This window comes from Mustelus asterias, chromosome 18, assembly GCF_964213995.1.
Source record: "Mustelus asterias chromosome 18, sMusAst1.hap1.1, whole genome shotgun sequence".
Classification (NCBI taxonomy): Eukaryota; Metazoa; Chordata; class Chondrichthyes; order Carcharhiniformes; family Triakidae; genus Mustelus; species Mustelus asterias.
The window spans coordinates 16,321,720-16,335,855 of record NC_135818.1 but is presented as its reverse complement, the minus strand read 5'-3'; the positions used below and the strand labels follow the sequence as shown (position 1 = coordinate 16,335,855).

At 47.4% G+C, this 14,136-nt stretch overlaps 1 protein-coding gene across 1 annotated transcript in view; it reads left to right on the top strand.

Moving 5' to 3' along the window:
* The window catches only part of srp14 (signal recognition particle 14), a 106,401-nt gene that overhangs the window by 74,525 nt on the left and 17,740 nt on the right, over positions 1-14,136 (top strand). The gene's annotated exons all lie outside the window — the stretch shown is intronic.

Sequence of the window (14,136 nt, the reverse complement as noted above, 5' to 3'; positions counted from 1 at the left end):
TGATACAGAGCGCTGTGATACAGAGCGCTGTGATACAGAGTGCTGTGATACAGAGTGCTGTGATACAGAGTGCTGTGATACAGAGTGCTGTGATACAGAGTGCTGTGATACAGAGTGCTGTGATACAGGGCACTGTGATACTGGGCACTGTGATACAGAGTGCTGTGATACAGAGTGCTGTGATACAGAGTGCTGTGATACAGAGTGCTGTGATACAGAGTGCTGTGATACAGGGCACTGTGATACAGAGTGCTGTGATACAGAGCGCTGTGATACAGAGTGCTGTGATACAGAGTGCTGTGATACAGGGCACTGTGATACTGGGCACTGTGATACAGAGTGCTGTGATACAGAGTGCTGTGATACAGAGTGCTGTGATACAGAGTGCTGTGATACAGAGTGCTGTGATACAGGGCACTGTGATACAGAGTGCTGTGATACAGAGCGCTGTGATACAGAGTGCTGTGATACTGGGCACTGTGATACAGAGTGCTGTGATACAGAGTGCTGTGATACAGAGTGCTGTGATACAGAGCGCTGTGATACAGAGTGCTGTGATACAGAGTGCTGTGATACAGAGCACTGTGATACAGAGCGCTGTGATACAGAGCACTGTGATACAGAGCGCTGTGATACAGAGTGCTGTGATACAGAGTGCTGTGATACAGGGCACTGTGATACAGAGTGCTGTGATACAGAGCGCTGTGATACAGAGTGCTGTGATACAGAGTGCTGTCATACAGAGCACTGTGATACAGAGCACTGTGATACAGAGCACTGTGATACAGAGCGCTGTGATACAGAGTGCTGTGATACAGAGTGCTGTGATACAGAGTGCTGTGATACAGAGTGCTGTGATACAGAGTGCTGTGATACAGAGTGCTGTGATACAGAGTGCTGTGATACAGAGCATTGTGATACAGAGCACTGTGATACAGAGCGCTGTGATACAGAGCGCTGTGATACAGAGCATTGTGATACAGAGTGCTGTGATACAGAGTGCTGTGATACAGAGTGCTGTGATACAGAGTGCTGTGATACAGGGCACTGTGATACAGAGTGCTGTGATACAGAGTGCTGTGATACAGAGTGCTGTGATACAGAGTGCTGTGATACAGAGCATTGTGATACAGAGTGCTGTGATACAGAGCATTGTGATACAGAGTGCTGTGATACAGAGTGCTGTGATACAGAGTGCTGTGATACAGAGCATTGTGATACAGAGTGCTGTGATACAGAGTGCTGTGATACAGAGTGCTGTGATACAGAGCATTGTGATACAGAGTGCTGTGATACAGAGTGCTGTGATACAGAGTGCTGTGATACAGAGCACTGTGATACAGAGTGCTGTGATACAGAGTGCTGTGATACAGAGCACTGTGATACAGAGCACTGTGATACAGAGTGCTGTGATACAGAGTGCTGTGATACAGAGCGCTGTGATACAGAGTGCTGTGATACAGAGTGCTGTGATACAGAGTGCTGTGATACAGAGCGCTGTGATACAGAGCATTGTGATACAGAGTGCTGTGATACAGAGTGCTGTGATACAGGGCACTGTGATACAGAGTGCTGTGATACAGAGTGCTGTGATACAGAGTGCTGTGATACAGAGTGCTGTGATACAGGGCACTGTGATACTGGGCACTGTGATACAGGGCACTGTGATACTGGGCACTGTGATACAGGGCACTGTGATACTGGGCACTGTGATACAGAGCGCTGTGATACTGGGCACTGTTGATACAGAGCATTGTGATACAGAGTGCTGTGATACAGAGCATTGTGATACAGAGTGCTGTGATACAGAGCATTGTGATACAGAGTGCTGTGATACAGAGCATTGTGATACAGAGTGCTGTGATACAGAGTGCTGTGATACAGAGTGCTGTGATACAGAGTGCTGTGATACAGAGCACTGTGATACAGAGTGCTGTGATACAGAGCATTGTGATACAGAGTGCTGTGATACAGAGTGCTGTGATACAGAGTGCTGTGATACAGAGCACTGTGATACAGAGTGCTGTGATACAGAGTGCTGTGATACAGAGTGCTGTGATACAGAGTGCTGTGATACAGAGTGCTGTGATACAGAGTGCTGTGATACAGAGCGCTGTGATACAGAGTGCTGTGATACAGAGCACTGTGATACAGAGTGCTGTGATACAGAGCACTGTGATACAGAGCATTGTGATACAGAGCATTGTGATACAGAGTGCTGTGATACAGAGCACTGTGATACAGAGTGCTGTGATACAGAGTGCTGTGATACAGAGCATTGTGATACAGAGTGCTGTGATACAGAGCATTGTGATACAGAGTGCTGTGATACAGAGTGCTGTGATACAGAGTGCTGTGATACAGAGTGCTGTGATACAGAGTGCTGTGATACAGAGTGCTGTGATACAGAGTGCTGTGATACAGAGTGCTGTGATACAGAGTGCTGTGATACAGAGCGCTGTGATACAGAGTGCTGTGATACAGAGCACTGTGATACAGAGTGCTGTGATACAGAGCACTGTGATACAGAGCATTGTGATACAGAGCATTGTGATACAGAGTGCTGTGATACAGAGCACTGTGATACAGAGTGCTGTGATACAGAGTGCTGTGATACAGAGCATTGTGATACAGAGTGCTGTGATACGGAGCATTGTGATACAGAGCGCTGTGATACAGAGTGCTGTGATACAGAGTGCTGTGATACAGAGTGCTGTGATACAGAGCGCTGTGATACAGAGCATTGTGATACAGAGTGCTGTGATACAGAGTGCTGTGATACAGAGCACTGTGATACAGAGTGCTGTGATACAGAGTGCTGTGATGCAGAGCATTGTGATACAGAGTGCTGTGATACAGAGTGCTGTGATACAGAGCACTGTGATACAGAGTGCTGTGATACAGAGCACTGTGATACAGAGTGCTGTGATACAGAGTGCTGTGATACAGAGTGCTCTGATACAGAGTGCTGTGATACAGAGTGCTGTGATACAGAGCACTGTGATACAGAGTGCTGTGATACAGAGCACTGTGATACAGAGTGCTGTGATACAGAGTGCTGTGATACAGAGTGCTGTGATACAGAGTGCTGTGATACAGAGCGCTGTGATACAGAGTGCTGTGATACAGAGCACTGTGATACAGAGCATTGTGATACAGAGCGCTGTGATACAGAGTGCTGTGATACAGAGCATTGTGATACAGAGTGCTGTGATACAGAGCATTGTGATACAGAGTGCTGTGATACAGAGCATTGTGATACAGAGTGCTGTGATACAGAGCATTGTGATACAGAGCATTGTGATACAGAGCACTGTGATACAGAGCATTGTGATACAGAGTGCTGTGATACAGAGCATTGTGATACAGAGTGCTGTGATACAGAGCATTGTGATACAGAGTGCTGTGATACAGAGCATTGTGATACAGAGCATTGTGATACAGAGCACTGTGATACAGAGCATTGTGATACAGAGCATTGTGATACAGAGCATTGTGATACAGAGTGCTGTGATACAGAGTGCTGTGATACAGAGTGCTGTGATACAGAGTGCTGTGATACAGAGTGCTGTGATACAGAGCGCTGTGATACAGAGCATTGTGATACAGAGCATTGTGATACAGAGCATTGTGATACAGAGCACTGTGATACAGAGCATTGTGATACAGAGCATTGTGATACAGAGCATTGTGATACAGAGCATTGTGATACAGAGCATTGTGATACAGAGTGCTGTGATACAGAGTGCTGTGATACAGAGCACTGTGATACAGAGTGCTGTGATACAGAGTGCTGTGATACAGAGTGCTGTGATACAGAGCGCTGTGATACAGAGCATTGTGATACAGAGTGCTGTGATACAGAGCATTGTGATACAGAGCATTGTGATACAGAGCACTGTGATACAGAGTGCTGTGATACAGAGCATTGTGATACAGAGTGCTGTGATACAGAGTGCTGTGATACAGAGCATTGTGATACAGAGTGCTGTGATACAGAGCATTGTGATACAGAGCACTGTGATACAGAGCGCTGTGATACAGAGTGCTGTGATACAGAGTGCTGTGATACAGAGCATTGTGATACAGAGTGCTGTGATACAGAGCATTGTGATACAGAGTGCTGTGATACAGAGTGCTGTGATACAGAGCATTGTGATACAGAGTGCTGTGATACAGAGCATTGTGATACAGAGTGCTGTGATACAGAGTGCTGTGATACAGAGTGCTGTGATACAGAGTGCTGTGATACAGAGCGCTGTGATACAGAGTGCTGTGATACAGAGCACTGTGATACAGAGTGCTGTGATACAGAGTGCTGTGATACAGAGCATTGTGATACAGAGTGCTGTGATACAGAGTGCTGTGATACAGAGCATTGTGATACAGAGTGCTGTGATACAGAGCGCTGTGATACAGAGTGCTGTGATACAGAGTGCTGTGATACAGAGTGCTGTGATACAGAGTGCTGTGATACAGAGCGCTGTGATACAGAGTGCTGTGATACAGAGCGCTGTGATACAGAGTGCTGTGATACAGAGTGCTGTGATACAGAGCGCTGTGATACAGAGTGCTGTGATACAGAGCACTGTGATACAGAGTGCTGTGATACAGAGTGCTGTGATACAGAGCACTGTGATACAGAGCACTGTGATACAGAGTGCTGTGATACAGAGTGCTGTGATACAGAGCATTGTGATACAGAGTGCTGTGATACAGAGTGCTGTGATACAGAGTGCTGTGATACAGAGCATTGTGATACAGAGCACTGTGATACAGGGCACTGTGATACTGGGCACTGTGATACAGGGCACTGTGATACTGGGCACTGTGATACTGGGCACTGTGATACAGGGCACTGTGATACTGGGCACTGTGATACAGAGCGCTGTGATACAGAGCATTGTGATACAGAGTGCTGTGATACAGAGTGCTGTGATACAGAGTGCTGTGATACAGAGTGCTGTGATACAGAGTGCTGTGATACAGAGCACTGTGATACAGGGCACTGTGATACTGGGCACTGTGATACAGGGCACTGTGATACTGGGCACTGTGATACTGGGCACTGTGATACAGGGCACTGTGATACTGGGCACTGTGATACAGAGCGCTGTGATACAGAGCACTGTGATACAGAGCGCTGTGATACTGGGCACTGTTGATACAGAGCACTGTGATACAGGGCACTGTGATACTGGGCACTGTGATACAGAGCGCTGTGATACAGAGCACTGTGATACAGAGCGCTGTGATACTGGGCACTGTTGATACAGAGCACTGTGATACAGGGCACTGTGATACTGGGCACTGTGATACAGGGCACTGCGATACTGGGCACTGTGATACAGGGCACTGTGATACAGAGCGCTGCGATATAGAGCGCTGCGATATAGAGCGCTGCGATACAGAGCGCTGTGATACAGAGCGCTGTGATACAGAGTGCTGTGATACAGAGCGCTGTGATACAGAGTGCTGTGATACAGAGTGCTGTGATACAGGGCACTGTGATACAGAGTGCTGTGATACAGAGTGCTGTGATACAGAGTGCTGTGATACAGGGCACTGTGATACAGAGTGCTGTGATACAGAGCGCTGTGATACAGAGCGCTGTGATACAGAGTGCTGTGATACAGAGTGCTGTGATACAGAGTGCTGTGATACAGAGCATTGTGATACAGAGTGCTGTGATACAGAGTGCTGTGATGCAGAGCATTGTGATACAGAGTGCTGTGATACAGAGCGCTGTGATACAGAGTGCTGTGATACAGAGTGCTGTGATACAGAGTGCTGTGATACAGAGTGCTGTGATACAGAGCACTGTGATACAGAGTGCTGTGATACAGAGTGCTGTGATACAGAGTGCTGTGATACAGAGTGCTGTGATACAGAGTGCTGTGATACAGAGCATTGTGATACAGAGTGCTGTGATACAGAGCATTGTGATACAGAGTGCTGTGATACAGAGTGCTGTGATACAGAGCGCTGTGATACAGAGTGCTGTGATACAGAGCACTGTGATACAGAGCACTGTGATACAGAGTGCTGTGATACAGAGTGCTGTGATACAGAGTGCTGTGATACAGAGCGCTGTGATACAGAGCGCTGTGATACAGAGTGCTGTGATACAGAGTGCTGTGATACAGAGCGCTGTGATACAGAGTGCTGTGATACAGAGCACTGTGATACAGAGCACTGTGATACAGAGTGCTGTGATACAGAGTGCTGTGATACAGAGTGCTGTGATACAGAGCACTGTGATACAGAGCACTGTGATACAGAGCGCTGTGATACAGAGCGCTGTGATACAGAGTGCTGTGATACAGAGTGCTGTGATACAGAGTGCTGTGATACAGAGTGCTGTGATACAGAGTGCTGTGATACAGAGCGCTGTGATACAGAGCGCTGTGATACAGAGTGCTGTGATACAGAGTGCTGTGATACAGAGTGCTGTGATACAGAGTGCTGTGATACAGAGTGCTGTGATACAGAGCGCTGTGATACAGAGCGCTGTGATACAGAGCGCTGTGATACAGAGTGCTGTGATACAGAGTGCTGTGATACAGAGTGCTGTGATACAGAGTGCTGTGATACAGAGCGCTGTGATACAGAGCGCTGTGATACAGAGTGCTGTGATACAGAGTGCTGTGATACAGAGTGCTGTGATACAGAGTGCTGTGATACAGAGTGCTGTGATACAGAGTGCTGTGATACAGAGTGCTGTGATACAGAGCGCTGTGATACAGAGTGCTGTGATACAGAGTGCTGTGATACAGAGTGCTGTGATACAGAGCGCTGTGATACAGGGAAGAGCAGTGGGGAGGTCTCCCCTCGGTGACCCGGTCAATAATCATTCTTGTACCGATATTGATTAAACTCCGGTGATCAGGTCATTGTCACGCTACTATTTGTTTTGTGGGATCTTGCTGTGCCTAAACAAGCTGCCACCGTACATTACAGCAGCAATTTTATTTTAGCAAAATATTTAATTGGCTGCTTCAGGGCATCCTGAGGTTGTGAAAGACGGAACATAAATGCAAGCCTTGCTTTTTTCAACGTCTTTTCTCACTTCCAACCACTGCCACTCCCCCCATCCCAGAGCTTGATGTCGGAAGTAAATTTGTTGCAGCTCACACATAAATCCAACAGAAATGGGATCTTGAAGTGAGGAGATGCCTGTCCTCCATCTCCTGCGAGGTCTCCATTTATCACCATGCAGCCACAACCTTCCAGAGACAACAGGCCTGTCGCAGCATTCACCTTGGGGTTCTGGCCAGAGGAAAGCAAACTCCTCTGAACCAGAGCTACATTTATGTCCATGTTGACCTCCTCCTTGTCAGTATGTGGACCAGAGGCAGCCTGCGGCCACAATGAGTGCAGCAACTGAAATAGAGACATAGAGTCATAGAGGTTTACAGCATGGAAACAGGCCCTTCGGCCCAACCTGTCCATGCCACCCTTTTTGTTTTAACCCCTAACCTAGTCCCAGTTGCCCATGTTTGGCCCATATCCCTCTATTCCCATCTTTCTCATGTAACTGTCTAAAAGACAAAATTACTACTCCCTCTGGCAGCTTGTTCCAGACACTCACCACCCTCTGAGTGAAAACATTGCCCCTCTGGACATTTCTGTATCTCCCCCTCTCACCTTAAACCTGTGCCCTCTAGTTTTAGACTCCCCTACCTTTGGGGAAAGATATTGACTATCTAGCTGATCTGTGCCCCTCATTATTTTATAGACCTCTATAAGGTCACCCCTCAGCCTCCTACCCTCCAGAGGAAAAAGTCCCAGTCTATCCAGCCTCTCCTTATAACTCAAACCATCAAGTCCCGGTAGCATCCTAGTAAATCTTTTCTGCACTCTTTCTAGTTTAATAACATTAAACAGGGTTGTTAATGAACAGAGTAGGTGGTGACCATTATTGGAGGCCTGGAATCTTTCCATAATGAGCAGCTGGAGTGCCAGGCTCACTATCAACCCTCCAGTGAGTCTCCTAGGAATGGAGAGTCACTGCTTGTCCCGGGCATTGATCCAAAAGCGGGAACCTGTACCCACAACTGTGCAGCATTCCCTCAGCCCTGCAGTGGGATGTTATCTTGGATTATGGCTTCTTCCCCGCTTAAAGAAAGACTTTTATTTATGAAATGCCTTTTCTAAGCTCAGGATGTTGCAAAACCAATGCAGTGCTTTCTTTTGTAATGAGGAAATGCCGCAGCCAATTTGTGCACAGCAAGATCCCACAGACAAGCAATCAACCAGTGACCATTTGGAGTACTGTGTACAATTCTGGTCGCCTTGCTTTAGGAAAGGTGTTACTAAACTGAAAAGATTTACAAGGGTGTTACCGGGATTGGATGGTTTGAGTTGTAAGGAGAGGCTGAATAGGCTGGGACCTTTTTTCCCTGGAGCATCGGAGGATGAGGGGTGACCTTATAGAGGTTTATAAAATCATGAGGGGCATTGATAAGGTGATCAGCCAAGGTCTTTTCCCCAGGGTAGGGGAGTCCAAAACAAGAGGGCGTAGGTTTAAGGGGAAAGATTTAAAAGGGATCCAAGGGGCAACTTCTTCACACAGAGGGTGGGGTGCGTGTATGGAATGAGCTGCCAGAGGAGGTGGTGGAGACGGGTACAGTTACAACATTTAAAAGACATTAGGAGGGGTACATGGGTGGGAAAGGTTTAGAGGGATATGGGCCATATGCAGGCAAATGGGACCAGTTCAATTTAGGAAAGCTGGTCAGTATGGACAGGTTGGGCCGAAGGGCCTGTTCCTGTGCTGTATATCTATGTGGCTCAAAGGGCTGGAATTTTCCCGTTCCGCCGGCCACGGGAATCGGAGCGGGCGAGGGGCGGACCATGGAAAGGTCCATTGACTTTGGGTGGGATTTTCCAGTATCAGGGCGCGCGAGGCTGGAAAATCCCACCCTGTGACTCTATGACCAGATAATAGGAGTTTTTTTTTAAGTGATATTGACTGAGGGATAAACATTACACGACACAAAAAAATGCCTTGGAATTCAAACAGTGTAAAATAGGTGCCCGCTTTGCTAATGCTGGTCTGGCCCCAGCTGAATTTGATACCCCGGAGAATTCACTTCCCTCTTCGGGTTGGAGCAGCCGAGCCAGCTGGGCATCACTGAAAGGCAACAGCTCCATCTTGTGTCGAACACTTAACACTGCACATGAACCTCAAACTTCCAGCAAAGACTGACAGGGCCCGATTTTACCATTTTGATTCTGAGTGCTGGGCGGACTTGAATCTGGGAGTGTTTCAGATTTGACTTTTCGACCCGTTCTCAGGTCCCCCCATACGCACTCTGCCTGAAAAAAAATCAGCGATTCTGAATCGCGCTGCACAAGACTGTGGGCGGGGCTTAACGCGCCCGAAGCGCTGCAGCTCCGATCAGCGCCTCCAACTGCACATGCGCAGTTAAAAACAATTAGAAAAACGCTCCCCTGCCACATTCCTCCAGGGCCGGATAATGCCTCCCCCGGCCCCCACAGACATTGCCTCACCCCCACAACAAAGCTGAACCCCTTATCCCCCACCCCAGGGCTACCCAGACTGATCACGGCCCCCTGCCCCCCTTCCCCCTCCACTGATCACACGCAGAGAGGCAGCGGACCCCCCATCTCCTCCCACCAATTGCACGCAGAGTGGCAGCGGACCCCCCATCTCCCCCCACTGATCGCACACAGAGTGGATCCCCCTGCCCCCCCACCCCCCTCCCAGAGAGCCATCTAACCCGCCTCCCTACCCCCCCCCCCCCCCCCCCCACACCAATCTGACTCAGAGATCCACTGGAAGCTCTGAACTTACCTCCTCAGGAGCTGGAGTGCTCGAAACAGACCTTTGCCGAGCATGTCTGTTTAGCCCCGAATCTGGACGGGCGAATGCGATGCTAAAGGGGGAAATGCCGGTAAGTTTGGGCGTCCAGCCCATTGAGTCAATTTAAATGTATGCAAATGCATTTAAGTTGATGTCGCGCCCGTTTCAGGCACGGTTCCGACAGCGGTCATTTTTGATGATTGGTAAAGGGGGAACGGGTGCTGAGGCTGGCACGGATCACGCTACTTGCCTCATGTCCAACTTTACCAAGGTTTCGCGCCAATGGTAAAATCGGGTGTCCAAACCTGAGACGGCTATGCTGAAGGCTTGCTCTCCCTGGTACCGGTGTTCCAAATACATTCTCCCTTTTTCAGATCCGATCCAAATCCTTTCAGTTTCCCGATGGTACGCTGTTTGATTGACCAGTTCTCCAACACAACTCACCCGGGCTACTTCCGCTTTTGGCCACAGACAATTGGGGCCAATCTTTATTTGCACACTTTTCCTTTCTCCAGTTGCAACATGAACCTCATCAGTCTACAGTTACTAATTTCCCACTAACCACCAACTTAAATTGAAACGCAAAAGATAACTTGCATTTTGCACAGCAGCTTTCCTGTTACGTTTTGTATGAAGGGCTGTATTTGTTTATTTTTTTAGAGGTGCCCTGAATGGTCAGCCTGGTGGCGCAGTGGTTAGCATGGCTGCCTCGCAGCGCCAGGGACCTGGGTTCGATTCCCGGCTTGGGTCACTGCCTGTGTGGAGTTTGCACATTCTCCCCATGTCTGTGTGGGTTTCCTCCGGGTGCTCCCGGTTTCCTCCCACAGTCTAAAGATGTGCAGGTTAGGTGGATTGGCCATGGTAAATTGCCCCTTAGTGTCAGGGGAACTAGCTAGGGTAAAATGCATGGGGGTATGGGGATAGGGCTTGGATGGGATTGTGGTCGGTGCAGACTCGATGGGCCAAATGGCCTCCTTCGGATTCTATGATGCAGATGCAGTACTTTACTACAGTTGTACAGTTTGCATTCTATGAATCCCTCCCTATTTGGAGCACTCATCCCACTCTCCTTAGGGTAGTCATTGCAAACCTGCTCCTACTGCCAACTTCTCCAAATTGCCCATAAATTGCTTCCTCAATTTCTTTTTGGCGTTCTCATGATCTATAATGTGCTCTCAATACAATAACTTTATTATAATTTAAATAAACAGATACAGGGGTTCTGGTCAGCACAGATAGCATATGGTGCAGAATAGCATCAACAGCGTGGAATTCGATCCCAGCCCAGCTGAGGTAGATTGCCTCTTTGTCCTGCCACAAAGGAAAATCATGCAAACCTATGAATTAGGATCAGGAGTAGGCCATTCGATCTCTTGAACCTACTCCGCCATTCGGTAAGATCATGGCTGATCTGATTGTAACTTCAACCCCACATTTCCCCATACCCCCAATAACCTTTCATTCCCTTGTTCATTGTCGGGAAACCTACCTGGTTCACCAGTATCCTTTAGGGAAGGAAATCTGCCATCTTTATCTGGTCTGGCCTACATGTGACTTCAGAGCCACAGCAATGTGGTTGACTCTCAACTGCCCTCCAAGGGTAATTAGGGATGGGCAATAAATGCTGGCCCAGCCAGCGACGCCCATGTCCCATGAATGAATAAGAAAAAAATCTATCTCGCTTTCCCTTAAAAATATTCATAGACTCTGCTTCCACTGCCTTTTGAGGTAGAAAGTTCCAGAGACTCTCCACCCACTGACAGAAAACATTGCACCCTCATCTCCATTTTAAATGGGCAACTCCTTATTTTTAAATAGTGATCTCTAGTTCTAAATTCTCCCATAAGAGGAAACATTCTTTCCATGTCCACCATGTCAATACCCCTCAGGATCTTATATGTTTCAATTAAGTCGCCTCTTACTCTTCTAAATCCAGCAGATACAAGCCTAGCCTGTCCAATCTTTCCTCAGTTGACAACCTGCCCATTCCTGCTTTTAGTCTAGTAAACCTTCTCTGAACTGCTTTCAATGCATTTACATCCTTCCTTAGATACAGAGATCAAAACTGTGCAAAATATTCCAGATGTGGTCTCACCAATACCTTGTGTAACTGAAGCATAATCTCCCTCCTTTTGTATTCAATTTCCCTCACAATAAATGATAACATTCTATTAGCTTTCCTAATTACTTGCTGTATCTGTATACAGGTATTGTGATTCATGCACTAGGACACCCAGATCCCTCTGCATCCCAGAGCTCTGCAATCTCTCAGCATTTAGATAATAAGCTTTTTTTAAAATCTTTTCTGCCAGACTGGACCATTTCACATTTTCCCAACGTATATTCCATTTGCCAGCTCTTTGCCCACTCACTTAACCCATCTACATCCCTTTGTAGCCTCCTTATATTCCTTCAGTCCCTTTAACCAAGTCATTTATATGAATTGTAAGTAGTTCAGGCCCTCGCGCTGATCCCTGTGGCACACCGCTTGTTACATCTTGGCAACCAGAAAATGACCTATTTATGCCTACTCTCAGTTTCTTGTCAGCTAGCCAATCTCCAATCCATGCCAATATGTTACCCTTTACACTATGAGCTTTTATTTTCTGCAATAACCTTTGATGTGACACCTTATCAAATGCCTTCTGGAAATCTAAGCACAATACATCCACAGGTTTCCCCTTTATCCACAGTACATAATCTCACTCTCACAAAACCATGTTGACTCTGCCTGAATACATTGAATTTATCTCAGTGCCCTGCTATAATGTCTTTAATAATAGCTTTAATAGTTTCCCAACAACAGATGTTAAGATCTTAATCATGGTGTAAGCTGTGATTTGGTTACACTCAAATAGAATCATAGAAATCCTACAGTACCAAAGGAGGCCATTCAGTCCATCAAACCTGCACTGACAACAATCCTACCTAGGCCCTATCCCCGTAACCCCACATATTTACCCCGCTAATCCCTCTAACCTACGCATCTCGGGAACTAAGGGGCAATTTAGCATGGCCAATGCACCTAACCAGCACAACTTCGGACTGTGGGAGGGAACTGGAGTACCTGGAGGAAACCCACGCAGACACGGGGAGAATGTGCAGACTCCACACAGACATTGACCCAAGCCGGCGATCGACCCCGGGTCCGTGGAACTGCGAGGCAGCAGTGTTAAATACTCAAGGATATTATGTACCGACAGAAGAAGAAAGACATAAGCACTTCCTCCACCTGAGTTGCAACTAAAATTTCTGAAGGCTGCATCATGTCATTCATTACCAAGGCCTTTCTCTCCTTCTTCAAACAGAGATATCTAATTCCCAGTCTACCACTGACCAAAGCCCAATTTTCATCAAGGATTATTATCGAAGAAAATGCCTCCATGAATTCATACTCAATTCATACTTATATAAACGATCTGGAAGAAGGTGTAACTGGGGTGATCAGTAAGTTTGCGGACGACACAAAATTGGCAGGACTTGCAGATAGTGAGGAGCATTGTCAGAAGCTACAGAAGGATATAGATAGGCTGGAAATTTGGGCAAAGAAATGGCAGATGGAGTCCAATCCTGATGAATGCGAAGTGATGCATTTTGGTAGAAATAATGTAGGGAGGAGCTATACGATAAATGGCAGAACCATAAAGGGTGTAGATACGCAGAGGGACCTGGGTGTGCAAGTCCACAGATCCTTGAAGGTGACGTCACAGGTGGAGAGGGTGGTGAAGAAGGCATATGGCATGCTTGCCTTTATAGGACAGGGCATAGAGTATAAAAGTTGGGGTCTGATGTTGCAGGTGTATAGAACGTTGGTTCGGCCGCATCTGGAATACTGCGTCCAGTTCTGATCGCCACACTACCAGAAGGACGTGGAGGCTTTGGAGAGAGTACAGAGGAGGTTTACCAGGATGTTGCCTGGTATGGAGGGGCTTAGTTATGAGGAGAGATTGGGTAAACTGGGGTTGTTCTCCCTGGAAAGACGGAGGATGAGGGGAGACTTAATAGAGGTGTACAAAATTATGAAAGGCATAGATAGGGTGAACGGTGGGAAGCTTTTCCCCAGGTCGGTGGTGACGTTCACGAGAGGTTCAAGGTGAAGGGGGGGAGGTTTAACACAGATATCAGAAGGACATATTTTACACAGCGGTTGGTGGGGGCCTGGAATGCGCTGCCAGGCAAGGTGGTGGAGGCGGACACACTGGGAACATTTAAGACTTATCTAGACAGCCATATGAATGGAGTGGGAATGGAGGGATACAAAAGAATGGTCTAGTTTGGACCGGGGAGCGGCGCGGGCTTGGAGGGCC